At 50.1% G+C, this 14,525-nt stretch overlaps 1 protein-coding gene across 16 annotated transcripts in view; it reads left to right on the top strand.

Moving 5' to 3' along the window:
- JAKMIP3 (Janus kinase and microtubule interacting protein 3) overlaps positions 1-13,189 on the top strand; it is a 79,838-nt gene extending 66,649 nt beyond the window's left edge. For all 16 annotated transcript variants that reach the window (XM_051617571.1, XM_051617568.1, XM_051617570.1 and 13 more), the window contains one exon: positions 10,911-13,189. The gene's annotated coding sequence lies outside the window, so the exon portion shown is untranslated. The remainder of the gene's footprint in view (positions 1-10,910) is intronic.
- The last annotated feature ends 1,336 nt before the right edge of the window (positions 13,190-14,525 follow it).

Genomic DNA, 14,525 nt, shown 5'->3' with positions numbered 1-14,525 from the left:
GAGCATCCCAAAATTTGTAATATTTTCCCCAATTTTAATATTTTAATTTAAAAAATTCTAACTCTATTTAATATGGTTTTATTCAAAAGAAATAACATCTAGTGAAGATAAGCAACATTTTTAAATAATTCTACTTGGAAACTGTGCATGACTCTTCTTTCATACAAACCTGCTGTTTCTTGTCTTTGTGCCAGACAGAGAAGTAGCTTCTGCTGCAGTGGCCATTAACTGCCAAATGCAGTAATTAGTGTCTCCTTTTTGAAATATGCTTAGAGCATTAGGCTCTAAGCTAAAGCAAATGCACATTTTCCTGGAAACTTGGACCTGAATGCTCCTGCTTTTCTGTGTATGTAGGTTATGCCTAGAAAGATGTACACCTCTGCTTTTCTGTAAAGAGTTGAGGCACATGCAGACATCTCAGGGGGTTCCAAGTAAAGGAGGCAGAATTTGCTGAAGCCCAGGTTTGCCTAAGGAAAATCTGTACTCGATGCAAAAGCCTGTGCTTGAACGCACGTGCTTTGGGAATTCAGCAGCACGTGTCAAAGCATATATTCAGTCAAAGCCTAAATGGATGTTGGGAATTACATCCCAGCATTAGCCTCACATTTCATGTATCCAGCCAAAGGGCTTTCTGGCTCAGGTGCAAAGCCCCCAGCCCTGCATATCATCAGAGGGAAACCCAATATTGTCCCAAACACAGAGCAGACAGTTGGGTTGTGGTTTCCAGTGTAGCAAAGCAATTATTCCCTTTCTCTCTAGAAACGTTTACCAAATACAATACCCTTTGTGTGTGTGTGCATGTGTAAAGTGGAGAGCTGAGACTGGTCCCTGAAGGCCTCCACAAACACCTGCACCTGAGGAAAGGTGTGGTTGCCCATCACTACCACAGTATTTTTGTAACTTCACACAGCAGTAGAGATTCCTTCTAGAAGCGGCCTCCACATTGTTAATTCAGGATGTACAATGTATTTCCTGCTGTAGGCAGTGATTAGAAACACCAGCTTCAACCCCTGTGTAGTGACTGTGGGTGTGCAGTGCCGTGGGGTGTGGGCATCCCCCCCAGCACCTGCTGGGGTCACCTTCTGCACCAGGGCTGGGTCTGTCCCTGCAAACCTGTTTGGTTTGTAGGTAATTCCTTTTCTTTAAATTACTTTATGCATTGATCCCACAATCAAATTGCTTTTGTTATTGCTGTTCTTTAGTTGTCAGAAGGGGCTGGGGTTTTTCAGGTGAGCAGCACATGTCCCTAGAAATGATCCACAGGGGAGATGATGAGCTGCTGGAGCTTGAATTTCCCTGTACCGTCCTATCAGCTGCCTCCTGTGGTTATATCCATGCGGTCTGAAAGGGGGTGAGAACGCCTTTCTTCACAGGGGAACAGGGACAAGGCTAATGAGCTGCATCATTAGAACGCTAATTGGCAGGTCTTTGCTGTGCAGGATGACCCAAAACATCCTTGTTTAAAGTGAACTGTGTAGGGGCAATTCGAGCCATCAAGAAGCCTCCAATAGAGCAAGCAGCAGCTCTGGGAAGGTACAAAGGCAGCGGCTCCAAGTTTCTGCTGCCCTGTAGATCTTGTGCCACTTTCCTCATTCATCGCAGGAAGGAGCAGGATGCGGCTCGGTAATGAGGAAGGGATTTCCAGCAGGTTAGTCACTGTCAGCTTACATTAAGCACAGGGTGCCTCGCTGCACGGTGCTTCTGCTCTCGTGTTGCTGGGGTTGTTAGGGACTGAAATGCAGGGAAGTGACAACGTCAGTCTGAATCACAGATGGGCTGAGATGGGGTGCTGGGCCAGGCCAGGCAGCGTGGCTGGTGCTGCGGGATGGCTCCAGCACAGGGCAGGTTTGAGGCGTGGCTGGGAAAGCTCTGGGGTGGTGGAGAGGTCCCGTTTGTGCAGGGGCTGCTGGTGGCTGCTCTGCTGGTTCCCACGGGAGGACAAGTTGAAGCAGACCTGGTGACATTTTCCTGCCAAGTAGAGAATCTCTTTTAGTATGGCAGGAACTCTGTCGTGCATCCTGGACATTTCAAGAAAGGGCAGTGCCTGGGACAAGCCTTTCATTTACTACCACCAAGGAGCCCACATGCCTGCTTCGTTGAGGGGTATCTGAAGCCCAGCATCATTCACACGGTGTCTGTGAGCAGGGGCAAAGAGCTTTCTCCAAGAGCAAACATCCTGTAATTTGTGCCCAGCACCAGCGACCCTGTGTTGTGTCTGCTTCCCCCTCAAACCCTGGGGAGCTTCCATCCCAGATCTTTCTCGGGAAGGAAATGGCAGGTGTGCTCCCAGCAGAGCCTGGAGTTCAGAACAAATCCCCACGGAGGCATTTTCTGTGCAGCCCGTTCCCTGGGGAGCCTCCGGGACAAGAGGCCGCAGGGACTGTCCCACATCTGCACCTCATCAGGGGCTTGTCAGGGGAAAGCAGCAAATCCCTGATCCTAATGGGAATGCACGTCCCGCATAACCCGGTTCAGAACGGGCACTTAAGAGCCTGCTCTTAAAGATAATCTTCCATTTAACCATTCCCTTTCCAAAGCACTCCCAGCAGAGCAGGTTCAGGTGTCATTAGGTCTGAAGTGTTCTTCCCCCTAACTGTGCTCTTGCTGAGCTCTTGTCAATAGCAAGGACACAGATTTTTATAAAGTACCAAACTCAATATTAGCCTGAAGATTTAATTAGCTGGAAAAATCTATTATTAATTTAACTTTTTTTAAAAAAATGCATTATATTTGCAAATGAGTATGTTTGTGTACACACGCTGCCTACGTGTGTGCATAAATGCATTTGTAAAGGCAGAGCTCTCCTTTGCAAGGCCTGCAGCAGCCAGGCTTAGGGGCAGTTGTTGTGCTGATACTAACAGCAAAGGAACAAAAACTTCTTTTTGAGCTTGCTCTAGCATAAACTAGCAGGAACCTTTTCTTTGTTCCTGTCAGGGACCCCATCCTGTCACTTCTGATAGAGACCCAAGATGCACAACAAAACAAATATTATCTGGAGAATTATATTTTAAGCATACATTCCAATTAGCTAGATGAAACTCAATTGTTATGGCTAGTTCACAGGGCTGTTAGGCACAACTTTTTGTGAGTTCATTCTCTATATTTGTAAGAGTTTCACATAATACACCTGGAAAAACAATGGACATGACATGTCTCTTGCACTGCTATTATAATATGCATATAGAATCATAGAATGTCTTGGGTTGGAAGGGACCTCTAAAGGTCACCTACTCCAACCCCCCTGCAATCAAGAGGGACATCTAACACTAGAACAGATTGCTCAGAGCCCCATCAAGCCTGACCTTGAATGTCTCCAGGGATGGGCCTCCACCATCTCTCTAGGCAACCTGTTCCAGTGACCCACCACCCTCATATTAAAGATCTTTTTCCCGATATTAAGCCTAAATCTACCCTTTTCTAGCTTAAAACCATTACCCCTTGTCCTGTTGTTACATGCCCTTGTGAACAGCTCTTCCCCAGCCTTCTTATATAGGCCCCTTTCAGGCACTGGAAGGTTGCTATAAGGTCCCCTGGAGTCTTCTCCAGGCTGAACACCCCCAGCTCCCTCAAGACAGTCTTTGTCAGAGAGGTGCTTCAGCCCTCTGGTCGTTTTAATTGCCCTTCTCTGGACGTGCTCCAACAGGTCCACATCCTTCTTGTGCTGGGGCTCCAGAGCTGGAGGCAGAGCTCCAGGTGAGGTCTCACCAGGGCAGAGCAGAGGGGCAGAATCACCTCTCTTGATCTGCTGGCCACTATATATATATATATATATATATATATATTTATGTATGTAAGTAAAAATATATTGTGAAGATTTTGAGATGCATTGGGAAGAGTCACAATTCTGAAGATTTTTTTGATAGATAATTCAGTGAGGATAATGAATATTTGACTCACTGTTTAGCACTATTAAGATCCTGTGTTACCCCATCTTAAATGCCCAGTTTCCTGGTTTTAGTCTGGTTTAGTGAGAACACAGAGACATGGTGTCTGTGGGGCTCAGGGATGCAGAGAAGGGACAGCCCAGCTGGGGAGTGGATCAGAGGTGGCTGTGCTGGAGAGGGCAATGTCTGGGTGCTGCAGGTACGTGGCATGGTCCTCCGCTTCCTCCATAAAATCCTGCTGCTGAGAGGTTGGGGGTGTCACTGTGCTCCCCTGAAATCAAAGGGACTTTTGCTGGGAATCCAGGGAGCAGGATGGCTCCTTGCACCTCTCACCTGCTCCACAGTGGCAGGACCAGCCTGGTTTCCCTGCTACCTGCGTGTGTCCCGTGCAAGGTCAGCCCTGCCCCCAGCAGCCTGAGTGCCCCCAGCCCACCACGGCTGCTGGGTGTCTGCAGGTGGTCTCCAGCACATGCAGGTACACACAATGGGTGTGTCTGCACTGCTGGCCCCTGCAGATCCCAGATAAGCCTCCTGTGTCCCAGAAACTAAGACCTGTAAGGGCTTTATGCAGATCTGCAGAGGCAGATGCAGGGAATGTTGTCCTGGCAGTAGCATTTTCTAAAGACAGATTGCCCTAACCACTTTCCTCCTTGTTGTAAACCAGAACACACCCTAAGGATACAACACATTGATGAAACACAGAATGTCAGTAGGGTTGTCAAGGAGCTACCAGCCTGCATTAGCAATGCAGTGATGGTCATGAAAATACTCACACATCATCAAATCAAAGCAACCTTCTCAGCCGATGCTAATTGCAGCGAGAGAGGGGCTGTAGAATCCTAAAGGCCGTAAATTTATAATTTAACAAGTTTGTAAGAGTGTTAATTGCAGCTATGTTTCCTGAAAATGGCAGTGGAAAGGTCATCTAGAAAGGAGAGCTCCATTTTAGGGAGATGAAGCAGCTGCTTCAATGCAGAGGAGCCAGGGGATGCTGCTCAGGGCTGCCATGGGGTGACCTCTTGCCCCTGGGCTGCCCCTGCCCTGGGAGCAGCCTGAGTCACTCAGGGTGTCACTGCAGTTCCTGCATCTGCTCCGTGCCTGCAGCCTGATCAGTGCTTGGAAACCTCCCTTGGAACCGTGTCAGTGCCACGGCTGAGCTCCTGTCCCTCACCTGGTGGTCCCTAATAAGGAATTATCCTTAGGAGCAACCAGGTCCTTGACAGCTTGTCATGTTTCTGTTAGCTTCCTGTCTCTCAGAGCGGTTCCCATTGCCCCGTGGAGCTGAAGCAGTGCAGCAGGGCTGAGCCAGGGGGATTTGGGAGGTACAACAAACCCATTACTAACTATCTGACCAGGGTGAGTGGAGCTGAACGGCTCCTTTGTCTGCAGCTTTCACAGGACCCCCCAGGTATGACATTCCCAATCCCCAGCTGCCCATGGAGACACTCCAGCCAAAGGTTCTACTCCTCACAGGCCTCTTCAGCCCTCCCAACATGGCAGCAGTGATTCCAGCCACAAACCTACTGCTTATAGGTTACAGGGATTTCTGTAGGGGTGAAATGGTTAGAAAGTTTTTTAAATCCACATTATTGCAAATATGGAAGACAAATATTTTAAATTCTTCTCTTTAGTTGGAAAACAAATTGATGCTATTTTTGTTTTCTGAGTATGTAACAAATAGCTGTGTTATCTAATATTTTATATATAACACAATTTGTAAATATATTTTATAGCTGTCATGCCATGTTTTCCAAGACCATAATGACTGTCTTCTAATAGATTTGTCTTTTTAAAAGCATTCTAACAACATATACCAATTACCTGAAAAGTGTATGTAAATGTATAATTCACTCATAAGCAACATTTACCCAGATGAAATACACCTAATAATTAGGGGATGGTACCAGCAGTTAATATAAATCAGGTTTCTAAAGAGGAAAACAAATAATTTTCAGTGCAGGATCAGCCGTTATTCCATAAATAATGCATGATTAAACCAGATAAATTTAATGTCATCTGTTCTGGTGCCAGTGTGAGAACCATGTGCTGCTTTTTGGATGGCATAGAAGTCATCAAATTGTTTTAACTATAAATCTTCCTCTCATCCTCTGTCACACATTATATCAAAATACAACACAAAAAGAAAATGCTGCCACTCCTTCTACTCACACTGTGTGGACATGAAAATGAGTAGTGTCCGCTTGGTTTGCAGAAGGTTTTATCACAAGTCATGTGCAGTGGAAGGAAAGGCACTTAAAACCCCTGCTGTTGGGCAAGAAAGGACCAGCCTCGTTTTGCCCCGCAGCAGAGGGGCTTGCAGGGTCTCCCTGGGGTTTCCAGCAAGGAAAAGCTGCCCCGGGGTCCTGCTGCTGTGATGGCTGGGTCTGTAGTGGTGCTTGTTTGAGATGAAAAATAAAGAGAAATGGTTCAAGCTCTGAGGTGGTGCCCTGGGTAGCGGGATGCGGGGGAGCCCCGGGGTAGGGATGTGGGGCAGGGATGTGGGGCAGGGATGCGAGGCAGGGATGCGAGGCAGGGATGCGGGGCAGGGATGCGGGGCAGGGATGCGGGGCAGGGATGTGGGGCAGGGATGCGAGGCAGGGATGCGGGTGAGCCCCGGGGCAGGGATGTGGGGCAGGGATGTGGGGCAGGGATGCGAGGCAGGGATGCGGGTGAGCCCCGGGGCAGGGATGTGGGGCAGGGATGTGGGGCAGGGATGCGGGGCAGGGATGCAGCTCCGCTCGGGAGGCGATCCCTGAAATCCCGGCTGGACCTGCCGGCGCCACAGCCCCGGGCTCGCCCCATCCCAGGGGATGCTGAAAAGCTTCCGAGGGGCCCAGGGCCCCGGGAACAGCCTTTCAGATTCCAGTCCTATAAATATTTATTAGATTGAAAGGCTTTTATGGTCATGAATAGGTCTCAGGCGTAGCATGTGTGACAAGGTTTATGAACATAAATGGATCACGTCAGGTTTCCTTCGGTGAGTATATTTGACTATTTGTGGGGGGAGAAGTCCCAGGCTTTCCAAATCCACATGGTCCAGACAAAATGCATCATAGACATTCACCAGGGTATCTTGCAAAAAAGTGCTCTTTATTCTTAAATGCAAGTAAATACATAAATTATAATTTAATAACTAAGTGAACAGCTGGAGGCTGGGGCAGCAGGGGCACAGAGGAGGGTGAGAAGTTTTTGTGGTCCAGCTGGCTTTGCCCACAGCACTTTACATTTTGTTTTCACTTTTGACAGGCTGATGCTCCTGTAGAAGCCTCTGAATTTCTGCAGAGGCTTTCAGGTGGTCCAGAATTAACCTGGGGGCTTTGCATGAGTGCTCCTCAGCCACTCCTCGGGCTCTCACAGTCACACATTAGCAAACAATAACGCCTTAAAAAAAAAGGTGCAGTTTTCCAAGCTGTGGGTGCAGGTGTATTTTGTGTAAGTATTGAAAGATCCGTAGCCATTATTAGCCAGATCTTTAGCCACTGTAAATGACCATAACTTCAGTGCAACCAGCAGAGAGTTTCCTCTTTACCAACTGAAAAAAAAAAAGAAAAATAAAGAGAACAAAAGGAAAATAAAAGGGAGAGGCCATCCCTTCTTCTTCACCAGGGACCTGCCCTGACATCTGCTCTGAAATGAAATGTTCCCCATTCTGTGGAACTTACTTGAACTGAATGGCCACTTTTTTTGGTTTTTTTTTTTTCTATTTGAAAATGGTCAAATAACCCCCTCAATGTTTCATTCTCCTCATAGTTTCTTACTTTCCCATTTTCTACAACCCCCTCCCACCCATGCAGTACTTACCAAGGGGTTATCTGTATTTATAAGAGGGGTTGTACCTGCCATAATTGTACTTGTATTGCTTTGTTCTTAGTGCTACTGCATGTGGATCTAGTGGGAGAGGAAGGGGGAAACATCAAGGAAGCCCAGCCCATCTTTTCTTAACATGAAAATCAAATTCTGCCTTTTTATTCTCAGCATGGGTGGGAAGACAGGAGAGAATGAGCCCTCACAGGTAGGAGTGTCAGAGGTGGTGGCTTCCCGGGTGAGGGTGGGCTGCAGCCCCAGGGCCCTCTGTGCTCATGTGAGGGCTTTTGGAAGCCAGAACCTCCCGTGTCTTGGGATAAGAGTCCCAGGAGCCTGGTTCCTCAGCTCACCTACCCCTTGCAAAGAGCAGCTGTGTCCCAGGCCAGCTCAAGTTTTGCTGGCAATAGAGCCTCAGGCTGGCACCTGCAGACTCTCCATGGGGAGAGAGAGTTGATCTGCTCTGGCAACACCTCTAGCATCCCCTGCCCTCCCTGCAGTGCCCAGGGTGGCTGCTGGACCAGCTGGTGATGCCACGGGGCTGGGACCAGCACTGGGACCAGCCCAGGCTCACCCAAGGCCTTCAGCTGCTGGGGACTGAAGCCACCAGCTCAGGTTTATCCTTCTAATTCCTGGCAATTTGGCCCTAAGTGAAATGCCTGCAGGCTAAGAAATTACTATTTTAGTCCCCAAATTCACTGTGTCTTTGGCTTTTTCAGCAAGAGAGCTGCCAAGGTCACCAACTGGGACACCAGGCCCGCTGTGAGGCACACCTCCTGGTGACAGCACTGCACGTTGTTGGGGTGCTCCAGCAAATGCTGCTTCACATTTCCAGCCCTTCTAAACTTGCGCTGGTGTTTCAGCTGATTATGAGCTCTGCTGGGTATAGGCAGGGTAAGATGTTGCAAAGTGTAAACCCAGCCAGTTGAGTCAGTGCCTCTGCGTGTTAGTTGCCTTTTTGTTATTTCCTGAGCGTTTCTCCCATCTTCCCAAGCCCCTGCCCGAGCTGCCTGGGCCCTCAGTGCTGACCTGACTGCTGCTCCCAGCCATATGGTGGCTGGGCTGCTGGCACAGGGGCCGGCGGGGGCGGGTGGCCCATCTGCTGGCCCCACCAGGGTGGGCTCCTCCAGACCACCAGCCTCCCTGCTCCCCACCAGGGACACATGGCAGGCAGGAGCATGAGAAATGGGATTTACAGCTCAGTGTGGTGTGATTGAACAAACTCCCAGCAAATCCCCTTAGTGCCATTTAGAAAGAAGCAAATATCTCTATCTCTCTCCTTCCGTTGCAGCCTGGGTGAGCTGCTGTGCCTGGCAGTAACAGGCTAATGAGGGCGATTGTTGCTTGTCCAGATGAAATTTTATCTGTAACCTTCAATGAATTGCATTTCTGGATTGCTCTGTTTCAGTGAAGCTGCAGCTTCTCACAGGCAGTGAATGCTCAGGTGCACAAATATTACAGCTCCATCCATGACCATTTTTTAAACCCTTCCTTTGTCCCATCTTTAAAGCCATCTGGAAAAAAAAATAATAAATCTTTTTGGCAGGAGATTGCATGGGGAGAGAATGGTAACTGTGTTCCTTTTCAAGCAAGCCAGCAGCAGCCCTGCAGCCAGTGCTCCAGACAGCATCTCAGTGACACTTGGAATGGCAGCGACGTGATCTGCGGCGAGCGCAGCCCCGTCCTTTGCCATCACCTAAATTCGTTGTGACCATTTGACCCTGCCCCAGCACTGCCCGCCCGGGGCTGTGTGGAGTGACATGGAACAAGGTGGCACCTCTAACATCCTGTGTTATTCACCCTTCATTTCTCTGAAGTTCTGCATCTCTTCAGGAGCTGCTTACTCAAATTGCCGGGGTTTCGCTCTCCGCGCTGCAGCGCGGCCCCCGTGGGCTGGGCAGGGTTGATCCATCCCCACACGGAGTGAGAGGGCTGTGCTGGGCAGGGGGCTCAGTGTGTGCCCACGGAGGGGGGGACTGGGGAAAAGGGATGGGGAATGGGGCTTCTCTTTCTTTCTGTCACTGGCTGAGCTGCTCCGCATTTCACGTGTTTGCCCTAGAAATTCCCCTCCTTTCCGATGATGGTCTTGTGGATAAGTTTAAAATAGAAAGCTATGAAGAACAGTCCAGGAACAGAGCAGACAAAGGGATGGACCAGCTGGAGGGCAGCTACCCTTTCCTACCAAGGCGTTCATATCTTTTTTTGCCATCTCTCCTCACTTGAGGAGGTGGAATTTGGCTCAGTGGGTTATTAGCTTCTCCTCTCCAGGTCACAACTCCTTTATCTGTCCATTGTACTGATGTAAAAATACCAGCAGGGATCAGCTTTCTCTGAAGTAGCTCCTACTGCTGTGTTGTGTCTTTGATGTCCCCTGTCCCTGGCAGTAGAAGTCAGCATCTGTCACTATCCTGGCAACATATGGGATGTATATCCATACAGGATGGCCATTGAATCTGGGTTTGTAAATGGAGAAGGGAATTGGGAATTTGGGAATGGAGGGGGGAATTGTTTCTGCTTGGAGAGTATGTTCTGCCACTGAATTCATAAACCTCCTCCCTTTACCAGCTCTTTGTCAGCTCAGAAACTTAGCCAGTCTTGTCTTAGCCTTTCCTCTAATTTCTGACAACAGAACAATCTGTACCCCTCCTTATAACTAATAATTAACAAAGAAACCAATCAATTGCCGTGTCCTGCCTGCAATCAGGGTGGCTGTGTCTCAGCACGCCGCAGGTCGCTGCTCATGCACTCACTCTCTTTTGGGGTCCTGGCCTGCAGCAATTCCCACGTCCTGGGAATTCACTGGCACCAGTGGGGTGCTCCAAAGGGCAGTGATGTGTGTGCTGGGGAAGGTGGTGCTCAGGAAAGGTGGTCCTGAGGGTTGTGTGAAGCTGGGTGGGGATAATTTAAAATTCAACATTATCACCATCATGTTCTGAAAGTTACCTGAAACTTATCAGGGGAGTGCTGCTTAAGAAAGAACAATAATATATGTATAGACCCTATAGAAAATAGTGCATTTAACATATAATAAATTACAGTTTCTTTTTTTTCAGAGAAAGAACAGCAATTGCATAAGCCTCCTCCAGCTGTAGACTTAATTGAGAGCTACTTAACACAATCTAACAAACCCCATGAAATGGAAATGCTGTTGTGCTTGGGAGTAAAAATTCTGTGCTGGGGAGACAATCCCAGGCATAATTAATCCTTCTTTGTTCTGTTCTGTAGGTACCTGCACCGCTTCCAAAACTTGTGTTGAGTTTACAAAGCTATGAAGAAAATCCCTCGATGTGGAAATTCTCAAAACTCTCCAGATATTTGCACATCAATCGTCTGTGTTAAACTGGAAGGTGTGAACAGCAAAGGGGGCTAAACTACAGAAATGTGAGAAAAGTAATTGTTCAGGAAAGTGCTATATTTGTACTGAAGTAGTGTGACATTTGAAGTCAAAGGTTATTCATTTTGAGGTCAGCAAATGATTATAAAAGAAATTCAACTCCAGTCCTACCAGGTGCAAATACCAATACTGGGATTGCGTTCATTGATGAGCTACGTTTTTACTTTGGTGTTTTATGCTTACTACATTGTTAAATCCTAAATGTGCCTTTTCAGTTCTGCTGAAACAGTTGCTGTCTTAGAAACACTTCATTTACTGGGAAGGACCGCAAAGGATAGTTGAGGTGACCACCTGGGGTCTAAGGCATCCCCAAGCCCTGGCTGGCAGTGGGCAGGGATGTGTTGTGCCAGCTCCAAATGCCCTCAGGGAAAGGCCCAGAGATGCCTGGGGGAATCTGGGGGCTGCTGGGGTGCAAATGGGCACAATACCCAGGGCACTGCTGGGGACTGGGACTGGTGACAAAGCCGTGTTGGGAGTGTCTTGGATCCACCTCACGGCTGCTTCCTCAGGCCGGGCTTTGCACCTTGTCTGTGGCTGGAATTTCAGTTCTCTTCTCCAATTCATTAGACTTTGTTAGTCATGGGTTTTTTTAATTAAGAAGCTAACTGTACAGGACAGGTATGTGTGTAAATAAGGGATTATGCTAATGTATATGTTAATAATTACATGTAAAAAGATATGTACATAGGAATGAAGAAAAAAACAAAAAAAGGCTCAAAGAATGTTTTCAAACCTGTTTCTTTCTCATAACTGCCCCGACAGGACATGGACAGAAATGTACTCCTCCTGCCAACAGGAGGGGTTTTGCTCCATTTTCAGTCACTTTGTGTTTGATCCCACGGGGGTTCTGCACAAGGAGTTGGCACGATGAGTCCTTCACTGGAGACAGTGCCACCCTTCATCCCTGGGCTCAGCTGTGTCACATCCCAAGTGTTGTCTTCAAACTGCTGGGCCTTGTGCATCTTCTAAAAACAGTCTCAAAGCCACAGGACCGTGGGGACACACACACACATACAACCCTGGTCTGGGTGTCTGTCACAAGGCTTTCTCCTGCAGCCCCTCGGTTGGAGGGCAGAGGGGAGGGACCCACAGCCACCCTTGGGGTGCCAGTGCCTGCTCCCCAGGCTGGTGAGGGGCTGCCAACCACCGGTTTCTCACCTCTGGGCACCTTTTATAAGCTCCCCTGACATCCCTCAGATAACGACAGACACAGATAACCCGAGTGTCTCCCTGGGGCATCACGGATGCGTCCCCGCGGCTGCGCTGGGCCCACGGGCTTTGGGCAGCAGGCAGACACGTTGGCTCCACAGGCAGTGCCCAGAGGAGCACCGGGCACTCAGGACACTCCTGCCCTGGTGGCACTGGCCCTGCAGTGTCCACAGAGCCACACATCTCACCTGAAACCCACAGGAACTGCAGCTTGCTTTGGCCACGGCCCGTGCTGGGTGCCTCAGGCCCATGCTGCTTGTTCAAGCTGCTGGAGGACCGTGGCTGTCACCGAAAGTCTCTGCTCCAGGACAATCTGTAGCCTTCAGCGAACCCCTGAGTGCCTTACCCAGCTTGTGAACACCCCTCCTGCCAGCCCAGGCAGGGTGCACCCGAGAGCCACTCTGGGGGGACCGAGTCCCTTCGCATCCCAGCTGCCACCACCCCCACCTTGGGACGGGCAGCGTGTTCCAGCACGGACATGGGCTTGGGGTAGACTCAGGAAACCGTGTTGGGAACCTGTATTAAACTCTGTACTTAGGTATTGTACATTTGTATTTTGTACATTATGTACTGTACAAAAGGGAACTATTGTAAATTTATGCAAAATGTAAACCACAGAAAATGGTTGGGTTTGGGGTGTTTTTTCCCACTGGCCAGTGTGCCGTGACTTGTGTTCTCTAATATAATCCTAACAACTATAGCCTAAACATGTAACGTTTGGTTCAGTGCTGAAGCAGGAATTGACAGGCCTAAAATAGGGCTGGAGTGATCAATTTCAGAATTTTACACATATTTTTGTATCGTGATTCATATGATCTATATCAAGAGACTTTCTATTCATTTGTAAAATACATAAATTATTGTAAACTTTTAATAAAAAGATCTGTTTTAAACCTTCAAATTAGATAAATTCTTTTGGTTCTTTTCCCCAGTTGTGAACAAGAAGCCTGTGAGAAGTTAAAGAATGACAGAATCCCAGGTTGGAGGGACCTCAAAGACCACCTGGCCCAACCTTGGTGAAACCTGGTCTAGACAAGATGGCCCAGCACCCTGTCCAGCCAGGGGAATCCACCACGTCCCTGGGGAGATTATTCCAACACCTGACAGTTCTCAGTGTGAAAAATTTTCCTCCTATGTCCAATCTGAATCTCTCCAGGAGTAACTTGTACTCATCTTTTCTCATGGAAACTTCCTGTAGTAACTTTTTTGTTTGTTTTTAATACTGTGATAATGTTTTAAACCACTTTTTAAATTCTGCCGTAAAAAACAAAACAGCTTAAATGGTGAACTAAATGCTTCCTGGCAACCCCACCGCAGCGTCCCAGGCCTCCGCCTGAGCTGACTATTCACTTTTCCTCATCCCTCCCTGGCCGGTGGGACCGAGCCCACCCAGCGCCCACCGAGCTGAGCCCGGGGCCGCTGTGTGAAGCGAGTGCCAGGCGAGCCGTGACAGTGTCAGGCGGTCACACTGTGCCCCGGGACAGCCCCGGGGCCGGCGCTGCTCCGGACGCGGCCGCTGGTCCCGGACCGTCGGTTACCGGGACCGCTGATGCCGCCCGCCCTGCTCGGGTGCGGGAGCGCGAACCGCCGTGAGCGGGGCTGGACACGGGGGGTGTGGGCACGGGTGGGTGGGCACGGGTGGGTGGGCACGTCGCGGGGGCGGCTGCTCCTGCTCCTGCTCCGCTCCGCTGCTCTCCCCAGGGCCAGGCGGCTGCAGCAGCACCTCGGCAGCGTGGGGAGCGGCTCAGGGGTCCCGGGCCCATGTCGGGGGGACGGGACGAGCCCTTGCCCGCCTGCTTCGCCGGGCTGGGCTCGGGCAGCCCGCAGCCGCGGCAGAAGCGCGGCGGGATGTTCTGCAGCGTGGAGGATGCTTTCGACAAGAAGACGCTGGATTTCCCCTCTCTCGGGCCCGGGACCCCCGCCGGCAGGGACCGCCAAGCCCCTGGCCCCGCCGCGGCCCCACCGCCGCCGCCGGCCGCCCCCCCGGGACTGCCGCCCCGCGGCTGCCCGCAGGTAAGGGGCGGCTGCCCGCAGGTAAGGGGTGCTCCCGCCTCACCCCCTTGCTCCCCTCCCGCCAGCCCTGCCCAAGCGGGGCGACCCCGCGGCTGCAGCCGCCCTCGCCCCTTCTCCGACGCGGGTTGCGGAGCCCCCGGGCCGAGCGCGGAGCAGCCCCGGCCGAGACCCCGCGGGGAGCCCCGCACCCGGGGCGGGGGGACCGGGACCGGGACCGGGCCGGC

Source organism: Apus apus, chromosome 4 (assembly GCF_020740795.1).
Source record: "Apus apus isolate bApuApu2 chromosome 4, bApuApu2.pri.cur, whole genome shotgun sequence".
NCBI classification, from domain to species: Eukaryota; Metazoa; Chordata; class Aves; order Apodiformes; family Apodidae; genus Apus; species Apus apus.
This window is presented reverse-complemented; position numbering and strand designations above follow the sequence as displayed.